The following is a 22,106-nucleotide window of genomic DNA, read 5'->3' as shown; positions in this document are numbered from 1 at the left end:
CCCTAACAAGCCTCCTGAAAGGACCAGACCATTCACTGCTGGCCCTGCTGCCGTGGCCCCAGACAGGGACTGAAGACAGAGCATTGGGTTCCATGGCATAGCAACTCACAGCCATTTCCCTGGGTTATTTCCTTCTTTGGGATTTTAACTAACTGCATCCCCAAAGCTCTCAATGTTGTGAGGCCTCTGCCAGGGGGACAAGGGCCCACATCTCCCTCTCTGAGCAACTGCAGGATCAGGGCTTTGGGTAGATGGCGAACAGAGAACTAGACTGTGCCCCTGCCCCAGTGCTTCCTGCCCCTGGATGCCATGAATTTGGTGCCATGTCTTCGTGCCGTTGGTGCCGTGTTTCTGCTGAAATGTCTCCTTGTATTTCCTCCCAGAAATGAGCTTTCTGAACATCAGCTCGGCTGGCAGCAGCGTGACAGTGCAGTGGGCAGCAAAGACCAATGGGACCTTCTACTGCTTTGAGAAGCAACCCCTGGAAGAGCCGCAGGAGGACCAAGAGGAATGTATCCACAAACAATTATTTGAAAAGGACAGCTATGTGGATACAGGTAACAAGGACAAAACCCACCTCTTTAACGTACCTTTCTTCAGCCTCCCTCTCCCAGCGCCCTCCCAAGGGGGACCCTCCTCTTCTGCTAGTTGTTTGGAAACTAAATGCCCCTGTGGTAACAGCCGGCCTGATCCAAAACCCCAGCAGTCAGCCTGAATCTCTGCATCAATTTCAATGGCCCAGAGTCGGGAAGAGTCAGGGTGAGGCAAGTGCATGGTTCGATCTGGTGCCAAAGCCAGCCGTGCTTTCCAAGATCAATTTGCAGATGAGCCCAGCTGTCATTTGGGGCCTGTCCATGTTTTGGCCTCTCACAATGTTCCTTTACTTATGCTGGAAACTCACTCGACTTGGCGAAGTCGGGAAATCAGCTGAGATATGCAGCCTGCCTCACTTTCTCAGTGCCTGTTGTGGCCCAGTCCTAGTCACACCATGGCGCAGCCAAGCCCCCCCCTGGGGATCAGGCAGTGCAGACAGAAAGGTCACTCTCATCCCCTTATCTGAGGGGGGCGTGTGGGGAGGTTTGATGATGTCTCCTGGTTTTATGCTCCAGGGACAGTGAAACCCAGGAAGTGTTACAGAATTGCCATTCACGGAGGGGGACCAGAGAAGCACTGGACGTTCGGTTCCATGTACCACTTTGCTACAAACAGTAAGTCTGCATATGGTGTGTTTCCACTGGGGAAGGGCAAGACCCACTAAAGCTGCTTTTATCACACAAGTGCTGGGCAGAGTGTGATTCACAGATGACCTGGGGTAGGCAGGGCCTGTGATCATCAGAAGAGAGGGGCTGATGGTGGAATTATTTCTTTTTAAATGCATTGTTCGGGGGAGGGATTCTTTTCTCATGTTCTAAAAATTGGCCAGTTGCACGTAGTAATAACCCCTCCCAGAGCCGAAACACCCCTCCCTCCATGCAGCCTTCTGCCCTCACCCAGGGAGCAAGAAATTATTCGTTACGGCCCTGCGCGAAACGTGCTAGGCCCCTCAGAGAAACAAACAAAGCCACAGTCCCTGCCCTGCAGAACGGACCATCTCAGTTTTACGTCACGCAATAAGTGCATGACAAGAACAGATGCAAGAGGGCAAGGGGAAATCCTCCCCAGCCCTATACAAGGGGCCTTTCCCAAACCCGCATGGCTCGCAGGGTGGCTCTTCAGAGCACTGGTCTGTATTCGTGGGAAAGCAAGAGGCCTGTATAATCCTCACTCCGCAGAGGCAGGAATTCTTTAGGGACAAGCAGCCCTCTAAGGGTTCAGTTTGTGTTCAAGCAAAGGCTGAAGACTCATGTTGTCAGTGCTTATTTTCCCCAAACCATTTAGTTTGTCACTTGTGATCCAGTGAACTGAAGGTAGCCGGTTATGGGCAGATGAAATAAGCCGGGGTGAGAAGATCCATGGCTTCCCGGCCTGTTTTTTAGCTGGGAATCCATGTGCACTCAGCCAATTACTGCTTTTCTTTCCGACCTCCCCTTTCACAGCTTCCTTTGATGGGCCCATTCACATCCGGAACATCACAGCGAACTCTGCTCTCCTGCTGTGGAAGCCGTCACCGCTCTCCCAATGCCCCGGCATGCTGAAGAAATACATTATCTGCTACACAAGTGAGCAGGACAACGGAACGGCCTGTGAGTGTGAAACACTTCGCTTTGCCTTTCTCCCTTCCAACGCGTTACCGACCCCGGCGGGCTGCGGCATGGCCAGGCTCACAGGCAGGCAGTCCGCATGACCGAGCTGGGCAGAAATCAGCCAGTGAGCGCACCTGATTCTTTTGTCTCCTGCTCTAGAACGGTCAGTGAGTCCATGTGCCAAATAGATCTAGGGACAGGAGCGCAGAGAGAAGCTGGGCAGAGCAGGGAGAGAGAAGGAGAGACGGGAGGAAGGAAGGGGGCTGATGGGCCCCTGTTCTGTAGGTGGAGGGTGTGGTAAGCAGTTTAAGAACTGAAACTGGGACAAGCTGTTTCAGAAAGAAAGCAGAATTGGGAGGGGTTTCCATGCTGTTGATAGCTCAATTAATCAGTCATCATCTAATCAGGTCATGAAGCGAACTCCTCAGCGACACACTACACCCTACAGGACCTGCAGCCCAGCACCACCTATCGAGTTGGGATTCAGGCAGCCACAGCAGACAGAGATGGGCCCTGCAGTCCCCAGCACCTGTTTAAGACCACGAAGCTCGGTAACAGCCAATGGATCCTTCCCTCCATGTTTGCTTGGCCCAGGGCGGGGACTGAAGTGAACATGTGGCAGGAGCTGTCACAGACTCGTGTTAGAGGGGCTCAAGCATCTCCGGCGGGAGCTGTGCTCTCAAGCCCGCCTGTCCCCCCAGGCTCGAGATCCAAGCTGCAGCCCGAGCCGCCATGTCCACACTGCTCGAGCCCCCGCTAGCCCCACTCTCTCCCCCGGGGCTGCTCACTTCCAACTGCAGTGTGGACGTTCCCAGCAGAAACAAGGGACCAGCACAGGACACCCACTCACGCCTCTCCTGGGAAGGGAGGCGTGCCAAGGAAAGCAACCAGGGATTGTGCTGGGGGAAGGAGACTATCCATGTTCATGCCCACAGAGTGGCCACCTCGAGGCTCAGCCATAGGCTAGGCTAGTCCCTTCACTGCCTTCTTGGCTGGGAACAAACGCCAAGTGCTGTCAGCGGGACACTGGGACCGGGGCAGGGTGAGGGATGGTCACTTGTACAAAGCCCGCATGTTTTCCCATGTAATGCCGGTTCCAGAGGGCTCTAAGAGCAGAACTGTGTTTCCTCCTAGGTCCCAACCCTGCAGAGTGGAAGCTCAACCTCCGGTACCTCAGTATTTTCCTCGGCGTCCCTGTCCTGGCTGTGTTTTACCACTTCATCAAAAAGAGGTGAATGCACCGACTTTGCCCTCCCATTGCTCCCGTTCTCCCTGCCCATTCGCTCTTCTGCACATTAACCGACCTCTGCCATCGTCTTCCAGGGCCAAGAAAGTGCTGTTCCCGCCTCTGCCCAACCCCATGGACAGCGAAGCCATCAAGTTCCCAGCTGAGGAGATGAGCCAGGTGAGTCTCTCACCCCTGGGAAGAAGCTACAGGCCAGGTCTGCTGGGGGGAAGGAGATAACTCATGAGACACAAGTCAGAACATTGTCCGAGGGAGAGCAAAGTTGCACGGGGAGTTGTGATCAAATCAGTCGTTGCAGCTCTCATGTAATTGCTGAACAATGTGCCAATACAATATTAATTTGAGCACATCTGACCCCCAAACCCTGCCCCAAAAGGCCTAACATAGGGAGGGAAAGGTCTGGACCAGGTGCCATAGATATACAGACCCACAGTCAGCAGCAGGATTTGAAACTGGGTCCCTCAGCTCCCGAAACACAGGTCTTTTCCCACCCAAGTTCAGGAAGCGCTCCACAAGTAGCAGGCTCTTAGAGTCGCTGTGGCCAGTAGCTAGAGGGAATCCAATCATAGACCCTAATCCAGCGTGCTGCACATGGGACCTGTGTCCCAGCAGCCTGGTGGCAGCCAGGCAGGGTCTGAGAGCTTGGAATTGTGTAGCTTCTTGCCTGAAATGCACCAGGGTCTGTTCTGCCTTCAGCATGTCGACAGGATGGTTTGTACTCAGCGCACAGATGACTGACACACACATGCCCCACATCAGGCTGTTTTGCACTGAATACGTGCTTTGTCCTTTCCAGGTGAAGCCCCGGCTAGGCTTTGTGGAGCCGTCAGAGAAAGTCAGCCCCACAGAACCGCTGGTGACCGAATTTATCTCAGACAAAGGGGAGCCTGACACGAACACAGAGACTCGCTCGCTGCATCTCTACGCCGGGACTGAAGAAACGGCAGAGATGTTACAGGCCAAGGAGGGGCAGGCAGGCTCTGAGAATGACCTACCATTTGAGTATAGAAGGCAGGTGCTTCTGACCCCAGCGGAAGAGGAACAGGAAGAAGATGATTTCAGAGAATTCGCTGGTGTTTGTGGTCAAAATAACCTTGCCGAAGCAGGCACAGGCCCTTCTCAGCCCCACCCAGATGAGGGTGCTGCCCTGGAGCGGACAGGGCTCTCTCGGCCTCTGGTGCAGCTCTCCTTGCTGCTCTCAGACAAGCCCGTCATAATAAAGAGTGGGGGCAGCTTTGACCTTTGACATGACGAGTGAGCCTGGTCACGAGGGTTCAGCTTGGGACAGCCTGGGAAGACCAAGTGTTGCAGTGACCCCATGGTGCAGGACACAGGAGCCTCAGCAGATCTCCTGAGAGACTTCCGACCTCAGCCTCGGTTTTCAGATTTTGAGTGTGAACTCTTTGCAGCAGGGACTGTCTTTTATTACACGCGCCCCAGTCCCACAATGAAATACTGAATAGGAAGACAGGTTTCAGAGCGGTATCCGTGTTAGTCTGTATCAGCAAAAACAACGAGTTGTTTTTACTCAATAGGAAGAATGAACTGTTCGAACATCCTTTATATTTTGATGTGCGAGAAAAGGTCCCACAGTCCAGCCATGGTCTCCTATTTTCTCATATTCCAGAGCCCCTTTCCTTGATTACTATCAGGGGGTAGCCGTGTTAGTCTGTATCCACAAAAACAACAAGGAGTCTGGTGGCACCTTAAAGACTAAGATTTATTTGGGCATAAGCTTTTGCATCTGAAGAAGTGGGTTTTTTTAGCCACGAAAGCTTATGCCCAAATAAATCTGTTAGTCTTTAAGGTGCCACCAGACTCCTCGTCATTTCCTTGTTTGATATTCTGTACAGTGGCAATAACCGGTGGTCGTGCTTTTGCAGGCGGGAGTTTCCTTACAGAATGGGGATCATCTCATCATCTAAGAAACCCCCAGAGGTTTGTTCTTGGCACTGATCAGGAACACGAGCATGCTCCTCTGTTTGTAAAGGTCTGTTTCAGGAGGCTGCATTCCCTCTGCTGCCCCACACCAAACAATCTCACTTTCAGCAAGAGAGAATCCCTCAGCTCACAGGCCTCAGGAGCAGGGTGTGTACTCCATGTACCTCTGAGACAGTGTCGGTCTGTGGAGTCAGGCCTCGCACCGCAGACCCTATTGGAAAGGATATACCAACTGCTGAACAAAATCATTCCTGGATAAAGACTTTGGTCACTAAAACTGACAAGCTGGTTACAGATCCAAGTCTCTGTTCACCCACTACGCACAGAAGCACAAATACCCAATAATGCCAAATGAGGGGGTGGTTTTAGGATGCAAAAATGGAGAATAGGATCAGCTAGAGACTAACAAACGTATCTTCCTTTCAGACTTGTGCTAGGGTCTGAAGTCAAGTCTTTAGAGCTGAGACTAGTTCACTCAACTGCTGTGCCAATGACCCCTGCCTGTTTAATACTACGAAGCAGTTGGTATAGTAGGAAGCTTGAAGAGCACTTGTATGCCACACACAGTAATAGGAGCAAATCCTCGACTCAGAGTTTATTCCGTGAGTGCAGCTCAGAGACTAGCTTTCATGTTTCAAGCTTAGGCTGTTGCAGGTAATTCGTGTCTTATTTAAGGCAAGGTTGAATCAGCACTGAGGATTGAGGGTTAACTTGTGGTTTGGCCTACATGATACATTTCTCGGAGACAGTCTCAGTGCATGCTGAATGTTCAAAAACATTTAGCAGCTCGGGAAAGTACAGGGAAAACCTGATTCTATCAGATGCTCAGCGACCTTCCCTGTACAAAAACGTCAGCGGCATATGAATCAGGCTCAGTGGGCACACAGCCACCTGAGACACAGTTGGGGAGCTGCCTTGTCCCTCACCCTGCAAAGATACCAGCTGCCTAAAAAGGTGAATCTAGTCCCAATGCCACTGGTTAATGCACGTGCAGAACTGCTCAGCTCATACAGTACCAAAAATCACTGTACTGCAAAGTGGTGGGAGTTTGTAGGGTGAATTTATTATTAATAAATCATTAATGTGCCAGATTTTAGTGAATCTCTTTTTGCCTATCTTCCTTATTCCCCCCTGCCATAGATTACATGTAACACCCCCCCCCCAGAGTAAAATAGATAGCTCTCCTCAAAAAACAATTATATAAAACAACAAAATCCAACTACAACAAATACTGTGGTACTAACCTAGTGTGCAAACAATTGTTCTGCTGGCACGTTGCATCCCTTTCTCCCTCACTCGCTCTGTCTATTTAGATGGGAAACTGCCATCGGGGCAGGGACTGTCTCCTACGCTATGTTTGTGCAGTGCTCTGATCTTGACTGGGTCGCTGGGTACTACCGGAATAGAGACAAACAACAATAGGGTTACCATACGTCCGGATTTCCCCGGACATGTCCGGCTTTTTGGTGCTCAAATCCCCGTCCGGGGGGAATTGCCAAAAAGCCGGACATGTCCGGGGAAATAGGGAGGCAGCATAAGCCAGGGTCCGCCCGGCCCCAGCACGACCCGCCGGGTCCACAGTGCAGCCCAGCCGCCCAGCTACATTGTAGCGAGCTCGGGCGGGGGAAGGGGGGGCGCAGCCGCAGAAGGCGGCAAAGGGGCCGCTGTTGCCCCCAGAGGCCGGGCGGACCGCGCGCCCCAGCCGAGCCCGCAGGACCACGGGGAGGCCGGGCCCAGCCAACGGCTCGGGCTTCCCTCACGGGCGGGGACCCCCCGGCCACTGGGGGACCCTTCCTGCGGCCCCATCACCCCGCGTGGCAGGAAGGAGGCTGCGGCGCGGGGCAGGGAGTGCGGCATGTGCCGGGGCTGCAGGGACCCGCGCTGCCCCGGTCGCCGCTGAGCATCCGAAGCCCCCGCCAGGCAGAGGCTGCCGGGGGAGCGGGGGAGCTGGGCAGGCGGGGGGGTGCAGAGGCTGCAGGGCGAGGAGGAGCAGGGCAGGCAGGGGCATAGAGGCTGCAGGGGCAGGGGGGCGCAGGGGAAGGGCAGGTGGGGGGCGCAGAGGCTGCAGGGGCGGGGGGGGATGCAGGGGATGCAGGGCCAGTGGGGAGCAGGGGACACAGAGGCTGCAGGAGGGGGGGGTGCAGGGGCTGCAGGGCGAGTGGGGAGCAGGGAAGCACTTAGCAACCCCCAACCAAGATCAGAGCGGGAGGGAGGAGGGGGAATGTGGGGTGCTCAGAGGAGGGGGCAGAGTTGGGGCAGGGACTTTGGGGAAAGGGTTGGAATGGGGGTGGGGAAGGGGTGGAGTTGGGCGGGGCTGGGGGTGGGGCTGGGGGCGGGGAAGGGGCGGAGTTGGGGCGGGGCTGGGGGCAGGACCGGGGCCCCGTGGAGTGTCCTCTTTTTTAAATGTTTGAATATGGTAACCCTAAACAACAAGCGAAGGTGTTAGTAATGGGATTGTGTCCCTAGAATCCACGTGTGATCCCAGCAGCCCCCAGCACTGCCTGGAGTCCACGGGGTGCTGTGAGCGCAAGTGTGGCTTTGCTCCAATCTTGTCGGAATTCCCATAAACAAGAGCTTTGCTAGAAAGAACCAGGAGATTGTGGGCATAGAGCAGAACAGTTTTCCTGGGGGTGGAGGGAGAACTAATCCTCAGGGTGAGATCTCTGCAGATGTAAGAACATTACAATCCAGGTGACAGTCATTTGCTCACAAATTCCCTTGGAGACAAGCCCAGATCATAGAACCATAGAAGATTAGGGTTGGAAGAGACCTCAGGAGGTCATCTAGTCCAACCCCCTGCTCAAAGCAGGACCAACACCAACTAAATCATCCCAGCCAGGGCTTTGTCAAGCCGGACCTTAAAAACCTCTAAGGATGGAGATTCCACCACCTCCCTAGGTAACCCATTCCAGTGCTTCACCACTCTCCTAGTGAAATAGTTTTTCCTAATATCCAACCTAGTCCTCCCCCATTGCAACTTGAGACCATTAGTCCTTGTTCTGTCATCTGCCACCACTGAGAACAGCCTAGCTCCATCCTCTTTGGAACCCCCCTTCAGGTAGCTGAAGGCTGCTATCAAATCCACTCACTCTTCTCTTCTGCAGACTAAATAACCCCAGGTCCCTCAGCCTCTCCTCATAAGTCATGTACCCCAGCCCCCTAACCATTTTTGTTGCCCTCTGCTGGACTCGCTCCAATTTGTCCTCACAGCCCTTCTGTTGTGGGGGGACCAAAACTGGACGCAATACTCCAGGTGTGGCCTCACCAGTGCCAAATAGAGGGGAATAATCACTTCCCTTGATCTGCTGGCAGTGCTCCTACTAATACAGCCCAATATGCTGTTAGCCTTCTTGGCATCAAGGGCACACTGCTGACTCATATCCAGCTTCTCATCCACTGTAATCCCCAGGTCCTTTTCTGCAGAACTGCTGCTTAGCCAGTCGGTCCCCAGCCTGTAGCAGTGCATGGGATTCTTCTGTCCTAAGTGCAGGACTCTGCACTTGTCCTTGTTGAACCTCATCAGATTTCTTTTGGCCCAATCCTCCAATTTGTCTAGGTCACTCTGGACCCTATCCCTACCCTCCAGCATATCTACCTCTCCCCCCAGCTTAGTGTCATCTGCAAACTTGCTGAGGGTGCAATTCATCCCACCATCCAAATCGTTAATAAAGATGTTGAACAAAACTGGCCCCAGGACTGACCCCTGGGGCACTTGGCTTGATACCGGCTGCCAACTACACATCGAGCCTATACTTAGGGTGAGATGGGAGTTTTGCCATTAGCTCCAACAAAGCCAGTTTTTCATCCTTAGTCTTTATAATCATTTATCACAGCTCACTTCCTGGCCTCTGGCTTATCTGGGCTGTTGTGACCTGACTAGGGGACTTTCTCAACTAGGGGAGGGAGCAGAGCGTCAGGGCTTCTGGAAAATGACTGGAGAGCTCTTCGACCTGGCAATGGAAAGTAAGACTGTTCTTCACCCAGTCACCAACACTGAAACTGTAGCGGCAAGTTAAGAAACCTATCAGCACTCTGCATCATCCTCTCACTTCCTGATGCGACATCTAGCTCTTCTGCTCACTTGCTTGTCACTTTTCCATGGACTTTAGACACCGACCTTATCATCATCAATAGTCACCCGCCCTGGTTTTTTTCTATTCCAAGTTGTACAGCAATAAAATCTCTGTTATTTAGAAGCTGGGAGCCCCTTTCATTCTGAGTGAGGACAAAGTGCTTTACAGACGAGGCACATGGATCGCTTCACCCAGCATCAAAATGTCACCACTTCAGGATGAAACAAGACAGCTGCTTCAAAACACTCAGCCACGGTGTACGAGTGTTTAGAGCATGAAGGGAATATTCAATCCAACTGAAACACCAAGGAAAACGGAGGGAGCTGGAATGCAATGATCAGAGCTGGAATTTGGCAAAGGCACCAGGATGAACAAGATTCACTCTTGTGGAAAGTGCCATGAGATTTTGAATAAGCATGGCTGGGCAGGACCAGTTTTATCCTTCCTTCTCTATTAGGAGAGTGTCTCCTAACCCCATGCTTGGGCGCTTCTTTCATTCTAATTCAGAGGGAAGGATATCACCTGCGGAATAACCATCACCACTTCCTGCAGCACCTGGGCATTAGTGGTCAGTCTCTTTTCAGAGTACCAGCCATCCTCACGGGTGTGCAGCAATGTTGGCCCTGACAGGGTCCTAGCACAAGATGCTGCTAAGGGCTCTCCGCGAGTCTAGTCACAGGTAGCCTGGATTCTGCACAGCTGCAGGAGCCACATCTGATAGTAGTGGCTGACCTGGGTGAAACATGTTGGTGTGTCACTGACCAGCTCATCGCTAATTGGCCTCCTTTGGTGGTAGCTCAGCAGAGGTGAAGGAGTGAATAATTTGGGTCTGGAATCAAACTCCCCCTTCTGCCTTAGGAGCGGGCTGGTCCTTTCAGCTGAGGGCTGGAACAGCCATTCCAGGGAAGATTCCCACTCACAGCCAAGGAGAGAGGCTGCATAGGAGAGCTGTTAAGGGACTCGGAGAAGATGCTGTGACTTGTACTGATTATGCAATCTATCGAAACCAAACCTCACCGATGTTAACTACGAGATAAACATCAGGCATCGCTGAAGTGAGTGTACCGCAACACAAAATAAAAATAATAAGCGAGTCTCAGCTAAACCAACCTGCAGAATATTTACCCCACGCACCTAAGGCTGATTCTCATCTTGCTTCCAATGCAGGTCTCTGCAACCTGATTATAGCCTGGTTTCGAAGTGTGTTTTCAGTATTAACTCCTGTGTAATTGGTAGCCCCTTCCCGTGGATTACATTGTTTGAGAACCAGGTCCTCAGCTGGTGCAAGTCAGCATTGACATGAATGGCGCTATGCTGATTTAGGCCAGCTGAGAATCTGGCCCAGCATTTTAAAACATCTTTACGTTCTCTTTGTTCTGTGAAGGCAGGAGCTTTAGGCCTTCGTGCTTCTTATGAACTTATAACTTATTTCAATAACCCTCTTTAAGCTGATGGAAGGACTTTGCATAAAAAATACCAAACAGTCAGCAAGGTCTCCCCCCGCCCCTCCCAGAACAGTTTGCAACAAGGAATCAGAATAAGTCAACACAAGCAAGAAGGAATAAACGGCGCATTCCCCAGCCTGCATTCAGCCTGGATCTGTGATGCTGGCTGACGCCAACTTTTCCAAAGCAGCAACTCCTGTGCTAGGGAAGGGGAGCTGAGCTTGGGAGCTGGCCACCCTGCTGTCTTTTCTGATCATCACAGAGCCGTCATGTGTCTGGTGTTGTGGGGGCAGTCAGTGCTGTGCAACTATACCACCACCTAGCGCTTTCCATCAGTCGCTCTATGCGTTTTACAAAACAGGTAAGATCAATTGCTGCACTGCACACACGGATGAATTTCCATCTAGACAGGCTCTATTTGTGTTATGGTAGCACTTGAGGCCCCAGTCTTGGCTGGGGCTCCATTGTCCTGGTCCCTGCTCCTAAAATCTTATAATCTAAAGAGACAGGACATACAGAAGGAGGAGGAGCATTAGCCCTGTTTGACGGATGGGAACTGAAGCACAGAGAGGGTAAGCAGCTAGACCAGCGTCACACAGGGAGACCGTGGTAAAGCTGGGAATGGAAGACAGATCTCCTGAGTCTTAGTCCAGTGCCTTACCCACAAGGGTGTCCTGCTACATGTTGGCTACGGCCATTTGGGCAATGGAAAACATGGGTATTTTGATCACAAAACTCCCCTTTGGTCTGTACCAGGGATGAAGCTGAACATGCTCAGACCAGGGCAATCCAATCTCATGCTTCAGTGTATAAGCAGATTGCCGGAGGAGTCAGGAAAGATTCCTCCTCTCACAGCTAACATTGCACATTTGTGTTTGGGGTTGGGTTGGTGTTTTTTTCTGCCCCCATCTTCACCCTAAAGCCTCAGGTCACTGCAGGAAGAGGATACCTACTAGATCTGGCTGTCAATCTTACGTGCCTACATGATTTCCAGGGTGCTTTTCAAACTGGTGAGGGGAGCGTAAAAGAGATGTGGGCAGGGGGTGGGTTTGAGCCAGTATTTTACACCTCGATTCTCTCTCAGTAAGAGGCTCTAATATTCCAAGCCATAGATGGGCTATTTCGTAGTGCAGAATACATAGGCTGCTGCATCCAGAGAGGCCTCTGCACTGACCACACAGCTTTTGCGCTGCTAGTGTCTCTCTCATTACTTGAAGTGCTTAGGGATAATTCTAGCATGAAAGGTGTCCTGTCCTGCCACCTGGTGGCAGAGGGCACATCCTGCTACGTGATATTGGAAGGCATGGTACAGAAATATGGAGGATCGAGATGATGGCATCTAAAATCAGATTCCTCTCCTTACATCAACAGATTAACCAACATCCTCACAGTCCTGACAATGTCTTGGATACTGTCCAGCAACATCCCCACGTCAGTCCAGGGAAATCTGCTCATCAAAGCTGTTCTTGAATGGGTTCTCTCTGGAGCAGGATCCATTCTCTGCGGCTCCAACATCTCCAGTGGCTGAGAGTTGGATGTCACCACCCTTAGTGCAGCGTTCGCAATATCAGGTGGTGACAGAGTGCATGAGTCCCTTATTAATTTCTACCTTCTTAGCTTTAATTTAACAGGCTGTCATTACTAGTGTACCAGTGAAAATAAAAACAACAAGGAGTCTGGTGGCACCTTAAAGACTAACAGATTTATTTGGGCATAAGCTTTCGTGAGTAAAAACCTCACTTCTTCAGATAAAAACATTGTGCTTTTTTAGCTTCTCAGTGCTCCTCAAGCATTCAGCACCTGATCCTCTCAAGTTTCAGAGTAGCAGCCGTGTTAGTCTGTATCCGCAAAAAGAACAGGAGTACTTGTGGCACCTTAGAGACTAACAAATTTAGTCTCTAAGGTGCCACAAGTACTCCTGTTCTTGATCCTCTCAATGTCCCCGTGAGGTAGGTACAGTCAGTACTATTGCCCCTGGCTTTTAGGTCGGGGAGCTGAAGCAGAGATGAAATGACACAGCCAGCCCACAGAGGGAGTCAGTGTTAAGTCTGGTATTAGAAGTCTTGAGTTCCTGGCCCCCAGTGCTGTGTTCAGGCCAGTGGCCTACATGTCAGTAAAATCATGAGGGAAACTGAATGACCAAGTCTCGAATGGGAGAATGGTGTGCCCCAAGATGCCCAGCATGCACCTCACAGTAAGACTGTTGCTTTCTCTTCCAGAATAAGAGCAAGGGATTGAGGGGCTAATTTTACACACACACGAGGATAGCAATGAAAGTGATCTGGAAATACCATAACATGCCTACCGCAGGCCACAGGGTGGCAGCAAAAGCACATTGTCCGTGAAAGTTGGACCCTAGCCCTTTCCCTCACAGCAATGTCTTTCCCGGAAAGCACAGTGACACAAATGGGCCAAATTCATCCCACCTCAGCGGAGTTACACGGGACTGAATTCGGCTTCATGTTTTCCTCAGGCTCCAGCCCAGGAATATGCAGGGCTAAGTGATGAGCCGCTGAATAACTGGGCAAACGGGAACAAGAACTGAGCCTTGACGACTGAGGAGCCAGGAAGTAAATGAATCTTGCTCACTCAACAAGCCCATGGTGGTGCAGAGAGGGGCCGGCTTCTGGTAACTGGGCGATCAGCTGAGGCCGACCTGTTAGGAAGACAGCCAGGCCCGTCGCACAGTCAAAGTGAAAGCACAACGTTGTAGAAAGCAAAGCAAGTTTAAAACCCCTTTTGTCGTGTGCGTGTGGGGGGCATTCTGAACACTGCCCACTGCAGCAGGCAGGCTCTGCGTGTTAAATTCCCCCGCTGAGTCGTGAGTCCAGAGTTGCCATGAACCTCCAGTCCTGAGAGCAGTGGTAAGTTGGCAGCTCAGTGATAGACCATGAGATTTCCCCATTGCCCCTCACTCTGCAAGGTCCCAAAACGCTTAACAATCCATAGCTAGAGACCATCTGACTCCCCGTTGCAGAGAGCTCCCTCCGAGGGGGTTTTAAACTGCACAGCAACACCGCACGCGTTAGGAGGAGGAAGTGAAGAATACTGCGTTCAAATGCCACTTCTGGGGGTGGCATGGGGAATTGTCCAGACTGGAAACTGGGCAGGACACCAGGTTAACATCCCCCACTCGTGACAAGCACCCTGGGATCTTTAACGACAACGGGTCAGGACATCCATTTTATCTAGAATATAGCGTCATCCCCTTGTTTGTACCACCACGAATTCCCAGAACAGGACAGCAAGTCAGCAAGTATCCCACCCACCCTGTTCCATTCCTTCGTGCTCTAACAGCTGTCACTGAACTGCAAGTGTTAGGCTGTACATTTGACATCATTAACAGTCAGGGTTGCAAAGAGGAGTTGTGGATCTCTCTGCCCAGGGAAGTTAGAAGCTGCTGGTGCTTTTCAGTTCACGCTCGTGTTCCTTGGGAGGGGATACATCATCTCTTCCAGGAGGTGTCCCTGGGATATTATCATTGCTGAATGTTCCTCACACCGCACACCCCTGAGAATACTTAGAACTACTTCTGGGTGCAGATACGGTAACTGAAAAGGTGCTGAGAGAACGCTGCACTATTCCCATGTGCAGCGCCTCTATGATCTGGGGCTTTTTCTCCTCGTTTCAGGACAGTCATCTAACAAGACTCTTTTCCTTTCGGTGCATTTGAAGCACCCAACAGGACACATCCACTATCAGATCAAACCAGCACAAGCACTGAAGCTCCCAGAAATTAGCTGGAAGTCACTGGTGGCAGCAGAGGGCTTTTTCAGTTATGTTGCAATCTGTGGAGCAAGAAAAGGTTGCACATGGGTAGTGCTGAGCTCAGCCTCCGGAGGCTCATACCCTTAGCCCTGAAGGTCCTGGGTTCAACCTGCAGTGGCACCCACCAAGCAGTCATGACACATTCATTCATCGGAGACACGTTTACAGCATCTGCATGAACAGAAAGAACTCAGTGTTGTGACATAATTTGTCCATGAACTTGCAGAGTGAATTTGGAGGCGGCGCACCCCCACACAGCACCCTGACGATGATCAGGGCCGGCTTTAGGACCTGCGGGGCCCGATTCGAATACCCGGCGGCGGTCCAGGTCTTCGGCGGCAATTCGGCGGCGGGGGGTCCACTCCGGGTCTTCCGCAGCACTGAAGGACCCCCCGCCTCTGAAGTGCCGCCGAAGACCCAGAGCGGACCCCCCCCCCCGCCGCCGGGTGAGTAAAAAAAATTAAAAAGGCGCCGAAGGTGCGGGGCCCGATTCCGGGGAATCGGCCTAAAGCCGGCCCTGACGATGAGACCACGGAGGCCTCTCTGCACCAAGTACTGCATGACAATAATGGCATCAGCCTGGCTCCAGGCTACCTCTGCTCATTCACTGGATTGTTTCTTTACCATTCTAGAGCTGGTTCTACTGCACTGCTGCCAGTTTAAGTGTTCAGTGATATTTTTAACAAACTAGAACTGGAAAGGCTCGACAGATTTCATATCTGGAGTGGGGCTAGCTCACTCACTAGAAGATTCAATTATTTGTATTACTGTAGCACCGAGGAGCCCTCCAGGAGTTATTGTGCCCCCGGCTCAGGGCACACACACACAGCGGGGGGGACTGAGAACTGACAGGCTCAGGGCATTAAGGAGCCATGTCATTGTCCCCACTTTGACTCGCTGAGAGGTGGCGGCAGCTACAGGGTCCCCCTTCCACCACGACTGTCAGTGAGAGGCCCAGGAAAGCCCAGGGCCTAGAGGGTGGGTGAGCTGGGATGATCCATGGTCCCCTAGTGCAGTGTCTCTCAAACTTTTGTACTGGTGACCCCTTTCACACAGCAAGCCTCTGAGTGCGACCCCCCCCTTATAAATTAAAAACACTTTTTATATTTTTAACACCATTATAAATGCTGGAGGCAAAGCGGGGTTTGAGGTGGAGGCTGACAGCTCGTGACCCCCCCATGTAATAACCTCGCAACCCCGAGGGGTCCCGACCCCCAGTTTGAGAACCCCTGCCCTAGTGGGATCAAGGGTCAAGCCCTCCCAGAGAGATCCAGGCCACAACCCCCCACAGCCTGAGGTAAAATTGGTTGTTTCCCGCCTCCCTGCCAGGGAGCCGCTGGGCTGGGCGGGGCTGGGCTGGGCTGCCTGAGGTAACTTCTGAGGCGAGGCAGCGGGCGAGGTTTCCCGGCTCCCGCTCCCAGTGTCTGACCGACCTGGCTCGCTGCTCACGCTGCACAAGGGCCCCAGTGGCACACACCCACTGCTGTAATTAGGTGTTTACACACAAACGGTGGCAGTCAGTTTCCGATTACAGCCTCCTAAACTCTGTAATTAGCGGAGGAGCCGGCAGGGCCCAGTCTCACACTGCGCTTTCTAGGCTTAAAACCACAAAGCCTCGGCATTCCCGGCTGTCAGTTGCGTTTATGAGACACTGAGGCAGGCTGCCGGCTCCAAGCCGGGCACCTACTGTTGAACAAAACACAAACCCATCAGGACGGGGGGGACTGAGCAGACAGGAGAGGAAGGGAGGTGGGATTCAAGGAGATGCCCTTTACTTCACCCAGAGCAGACCCCGTACGTACCTCGCCCTGACCCTGCACCGGGACTGCTCCACCTCAGGCTTTGCATGGATTTCTTAGGATACCAGGACTCAGTAGTTCTGGGGATGCCCCTGGAAGCAGATGCTGTACCCACGACCCGGAGTGGAGGGCAAGGAGGCCAGCCAGGCCACAAAGATGACAGTTCTGCGTCACTGGACAGCTCTAGTACGGGAAGGGATTATTTTTCTTATTTAAAAAGAAACCCAAGACATGTATGTGGTGCCAGGCTTTTTCAGATGGCAGAGGGAAGCCCAGGGAAGGAGCAGAGAAGCATCTCAGGCATTGGGGTATATCCCTTTGTGGGGAGGCATAAGCCCACCCTCACCTGTTTGACATGGCAACTCCACACAGTCTTACTGGATTTTACCTAGCTGGTGCTCAGAGCTGGGCATCTCCAGCCGAGTCTGGTCAACAGGGGAGAGCCTAGAGATAAACACATTCCTGGAGCCATGTCTCAGCAGGCAGCTGGGAAACAGAAAGTGTCAAGCAGAGATGATACTCCAGTCACAAGCAGCTCAGAATATCCCTTGGCCAGAGGCTGATGGGTTCTGGCTTGTCCTGCTCAGGACAGCAGCCTCTTCTCTAGTAAGGTCAGTGGCTGGTTACTCTTGGGGAAATGCACAGTGACTCTGAAATGATGAACCCAGAGTATCTGCTACAAAGCTGTTCTAAGGGAAAGAACCCCCTTCCCACAACAAGAGAAAGGGGTTTTTTGAAACAGGAAAAAGTCAAGTCCGTGGCTGAACAGGCGACTCATTAACAAGGAGCATCTCTAGCTGGATTTCAAAAGCGATCCTGCAGCTACTCCAGGGAACTGGAAGAGACCCTTACTGCAAAGCACGTTATGGGGGGAATTCTGATGCTTCAGCCAATTTGCAGCTGCATTAAAAGCTGCCAGACTCAAACTTTTGTACCTTCCGCTCAAAATGGATTCACCGTGTTGTGTGTAGACCCTGAACTTCAAAAGTACCTGGGTTTGACTAACCCCAGTCCCCCTGTGGTTGCCTTTGACTAATTCATAGAGTTTAAGGCCAGATGGGACTGTGATCATGTCACCTCTCAGTCGTCTGTTTGATGAGATAAACCAACTGAGCTCTTTAAGTCTCTCACTGTAAGGCATTTTGTTTAAATGGGCCCAGTTTACCAAACAATCCAAATCACTCTGTATGACTGCCCTGTCCTCATCAGTATTTATCACTCTGCTGATCTTTGTGTCATCCACAAATTTTATCAGCAGTGATTTTATATTTACTTCCAGATAATTGATGAAAATATTGAATAGCGTTGGGCCTAGTACCAAACCCTGCAGAACCCCACTAGGAACACACCCATTTGATGATGATTCTCCATTGACAACTACTTTTTGAGATCTATCAGTTAGCCAGTTTTTAATCCATTTATCATGTGCTTCACCAGTATTGTATAGTGTAGTTTTTAAATCAGAATGTCACGCAGTACTAAGTCAAATTCCTTACAAAATTCTATTACATCTACGCAGTTACCATTATCAACCAAATTTGTAACCTCATCGATGAAAGAACTCAGGTTTGTTTGACAAGACATGTTTTCCATAAAACCATGTTGACTGGCATTAATTATATGCATATCTTTATCAACTCTATCCTGGTTGCTCCTTTTTAATGCTGACATGACATTAGCACTCTTCCAATCTTCTGGAATTTCCTCAATATTCCAAGATTCATTAAAAATTATCAGTGGGCTAGAGGTCTCCTCAGCCAATTCCTTTAGGACTCTTGGTACAAGTTATCCCAGTATGCTGATTTAAAAATGTTAATGCCTAGTAGATGCTGTTTAACATCCTTCTTAGTTACTAACGGATTGGAAAGTACTTCATCATTGTCATATAATACAAGTACATCAAGATGCTTCTTTCTAAATGCAAAACAAATATTTATTGAACACGTTTGCCGTTTCTGCATCATGATCATTAACAATTTTACCATTCCCATGGCAATTACATAGGCAAATATGCTATTGCCAGAAGTGGAAGTACGGCTCATACAGGAAGATACCATGCAACGTACTCCATCAAACAAAGCGAACTTACAAGCCCCGGTACTTTCTTAGAGCTCTAGATGGAAGCAGACTCTGACAGATCATTTGTGGACACACACACACAAAGTTCTAATGAATCACTGCTATTTCACACACAGATCGAATTCAAACCAAGACCAAATTTGACAACTATTGGGTTTTGAGTCAAATGTATCAGACAGCTCTTGATGATGTTTTTCTGACCCAGAGGCAGCTGTCACATAAGCGAAGAGACAGCCAGCAAAAGAACTTATATAACCTCTCTCTCTTGCTGCTAACAGCCTCCGGACCAGGCAACTTCAGTTCAGTCACACTGGTGGCCTGCAAACTCCATGCTAGTGTTATATAAGGCTCCAGAAACTGGGTAACTGTGCCTCACAATGTTGTGTACCTAGGCATACGGGGGACCTTATAAAAACAGAACAAGTTAGAAGGGTTCTGGTCAGACTCTGATTAGTGCAGCAGTGTATCTTTAAATGCATATCTAGCATCAATGGTACATTGAGGCTGACAAGGCAAACATCCCAAAGACAGGATGTTGTGCTCACTGGAGCTTCTATAGTGGTGGATCCTTGTCTGACTTGTCGGAGGAGAAGGGGGTTCTTGACTCTTTAAGAGTGCCCTCTGTATTACGACAGGTATTGGAGGGAAAGGCTTACAGGGCCCAAGGAGGAAGCAGTGGGGCCAGGTGCTCTTCCTGCTGCCTGGAAGGGGGGTGATAGTTATACCCCGTGCAGTACTGGAGAAGCCTGGCAAGAGCACCCACCCACGCTATTTGCAAAAGGACCAGGTTTCCTTGGGGACTGGGAAAGAATTTTCCCCTCACTGTCAGATTGCCCAAGTGGGATGGGGTTTTTTGCCTTCCCCACAGCAGGTCTGGGACCCAGTGGGGTAGGGAGGCTAGGTTATAATATCACAATCACAACCAAGTAAGTAAAACTTGTGGCAGACGTCCAGGGCATGTACTCGTTATGAAAGGGATACAGTTATTGGATAAAACAGATGGGAAGGAAAGCATCCCTTAAGGGAACTGAGTAAGGTGGGGTTGGGGCGCTTATGACTGGAACAGCAGGGAGACACCGCCCTCTTTTTTCTAACCCCCCTTAAGGGAGCCAAGGAAGAAGGATATGACGTTTCTATAACTGAAACACAGGGCACCGATCCCAGTCCTTTTATAGCCCCCTTTTACCTAATACAAGGGAAGGGTGGCAGGGTCCCAACACCGGGATGGCTGGGACCAGGTTGTAGGATTATGTGGAAATTCTTAAGGAGATGATGACCACCTGCACTGTATAATTTACTGCTGGGTATTCCCAGATATTTTAAGTAAATAGAGCTGCGAGCGAGCTAACTAAACCACATCCATTCCCTCTGGCTTCCTTCTGGCATGGCTTAACAATCCAAAATGTACGGTTTCTGCCCCATTACATCACAGCCATGGGCTCGACCCAGCAGGCACTGCATGCCAAGTCTTGATTAGGGCTTCTGAACAATCATGAAAAATTAAGTACACAGGTTTAAGAGATTCCTACACACCACAGCAAATGCACCAAATAGTATTTTCACACAGAACACAAATCCAGAATTGTTCAAACCCTAAGAAGGGCACTATAAACCCATAAGTGATAGCTAATTTCTTCCCAGGTTTGAAGAGTCAGAATTCTGCTCCTTTTGAGTTACCTACTTGACAATATCTGGTGGTCAGAACAGCAAATATGGGTAGGGGTGGAGGTTCACCCTGAAAAATGGCCAAACACAACAAGCTCAAATTTTCCAAGAGTCGAGAGAAGAGACCAAGTGTGGAAAATTTCAGCTTTTTTTAAACAGGTTTTTTTCCGGAAAGTTATGAAGAAGCCAAAATTGGACGTTATAAATTAAAGTGTTTTGTAACTAACTATAGCAGTCACTCCTGAAGACAGCTACAGTACAATGCAGTAGGCTGGTTCCTGAAATGTTCCATGTCTTGTGTAAAGCATTCGATACAAACACACGTCACTTGTTTTCAGTGCCACTGATGCAGTGAGAATAAAATTGTTCTGTAAACAACACAGGATCAAAAAGTTTAAACCAGGATGGCAATTTCTAATTCTTGCTTTAAAACAAACAGGAAAGTTATTTAGAAACTGCAGTTTCTCCAGAGTGCTACACAAATTCAACCCCCTGATCAGAGAGCCACTGGAAGTTTTCCTTGCTCACTATCTCTAGGTTGAGACTAATGTGCATACAGGATGTGGCATTAAACTAGAAAATATTTAGGCCCACGTTATACCCTTCCACAGAATAACTCTGGCCCTTCCTGGAAAGCCCCCTATGCACTTGTATTGGACAGGGCAGAGCAGTGCTCTTGCATTTACAAAACATGCCTTTTTCAGTCACATCAGGTGCCTGACTTGATTTCTGCTGGTAGCACGCACTGTCCCTAAGAGCTTCCACTTGTTTCCTGAATTATGTGCTCTGAGTAAGGAATACCTCACAAGCCTATGCAGTACAATCTAATTAGGCTGCCCTGTAATTCAGCCTGCAATATAATGCAAATAGATGGTTCCTAATTATTTTTCATAGAAATATTTCCCAGATGAAACGCCCATGAACAGCTCTGACTGGATGACACAGGAGTCTGCTGAAGCAAGTGAAGCAATACACAGCTCAGTGCAAGGGCAAGTCCTCCCTTGACCTCCCTTCGACTGGACTGTCTGGCATGTCTGCGTGGGGAGAATGGCACTGAAATGGCTCCTGAAATTACCGAGTTATATATAGCAAGGTAACTGTACATGGCATTCAGTTGCAGATGAAAATGACTTACAAATCCCGTCGCAAGACAAACATTCATTCCCTGGCCTGCCCACTGACAGGCCAAACACAAAAAGGAGCACAGCACGAGGAGCAAACAAAGGCTATTGTGCAGCTGTTATTGCTACAGACCATCGACCCGAGCCTGCATGCTTCCCCCCGTCAGGAGCAGCCCCATTCTGAATCTTTGTGCACTGCTCCAAAAGATTCATCTGAGAGCCATCCCAGAAGTAGCAGAGAGCAGGGGGAGCTCAGCTTATACTTGTCAGGAGGAATGTGTTCATTTGGTGCCTACCATAGACTGACGCATGTCAGATCAAAGCAAATGACATCACGAGACAGGCAAATAGTTGTCTGTGTGACCAACAGTAGCTCTGATAAATGCACCTGAAATACTGTGTTCAGCTTTCAGAATGATTAACATATTATCAAAAGAGGTTCATGTCTCTGAATTAAATTCCATGTAGTCAATAAGAATAATTAGGGAGCTAGAGAGACTATCAGTAAAGATAGAGATAAGTATGTATAAATTGTCTTTGCAACAGCTGAGCAAGGGGACTTGGTAAGTCTACAGATATGTGAAGAGGCTGATCTCCAAGGAGGGAGACAAATTATGTAAGGTTCTACGAAAGACTATAACACTAGGAGCACTGAGTGAAATGAAGAACAGGGAAATCAGGAATTAGGCTACGGAAGAGTCTCCCAAGGGAAGGCATAGGAACCTTTTCATTAGATGCACTTAAAACAAGACTAGTACACACACACACACACACACACACACACAC

Source organism: Terrapene carolina, unplaced genomic scaffold, assembly GCF_002925995.2.
Source record: "Terrapene carolina triunguis isolate 2854851 unplaced genomic scaffold, T_m_triunguis-2.0 Scaffold194, whole genome shotgun sequence".
In the NCBI taxonomy this organism is placed as follows: domain Eukaryota; kingdom Metazoa; phylum Chordata; order Testudines; family Emydidae; genus Terrapene; species Terrapene triunguis.
Note: the sequence above shows the minus strand (reverse complement) of the source record.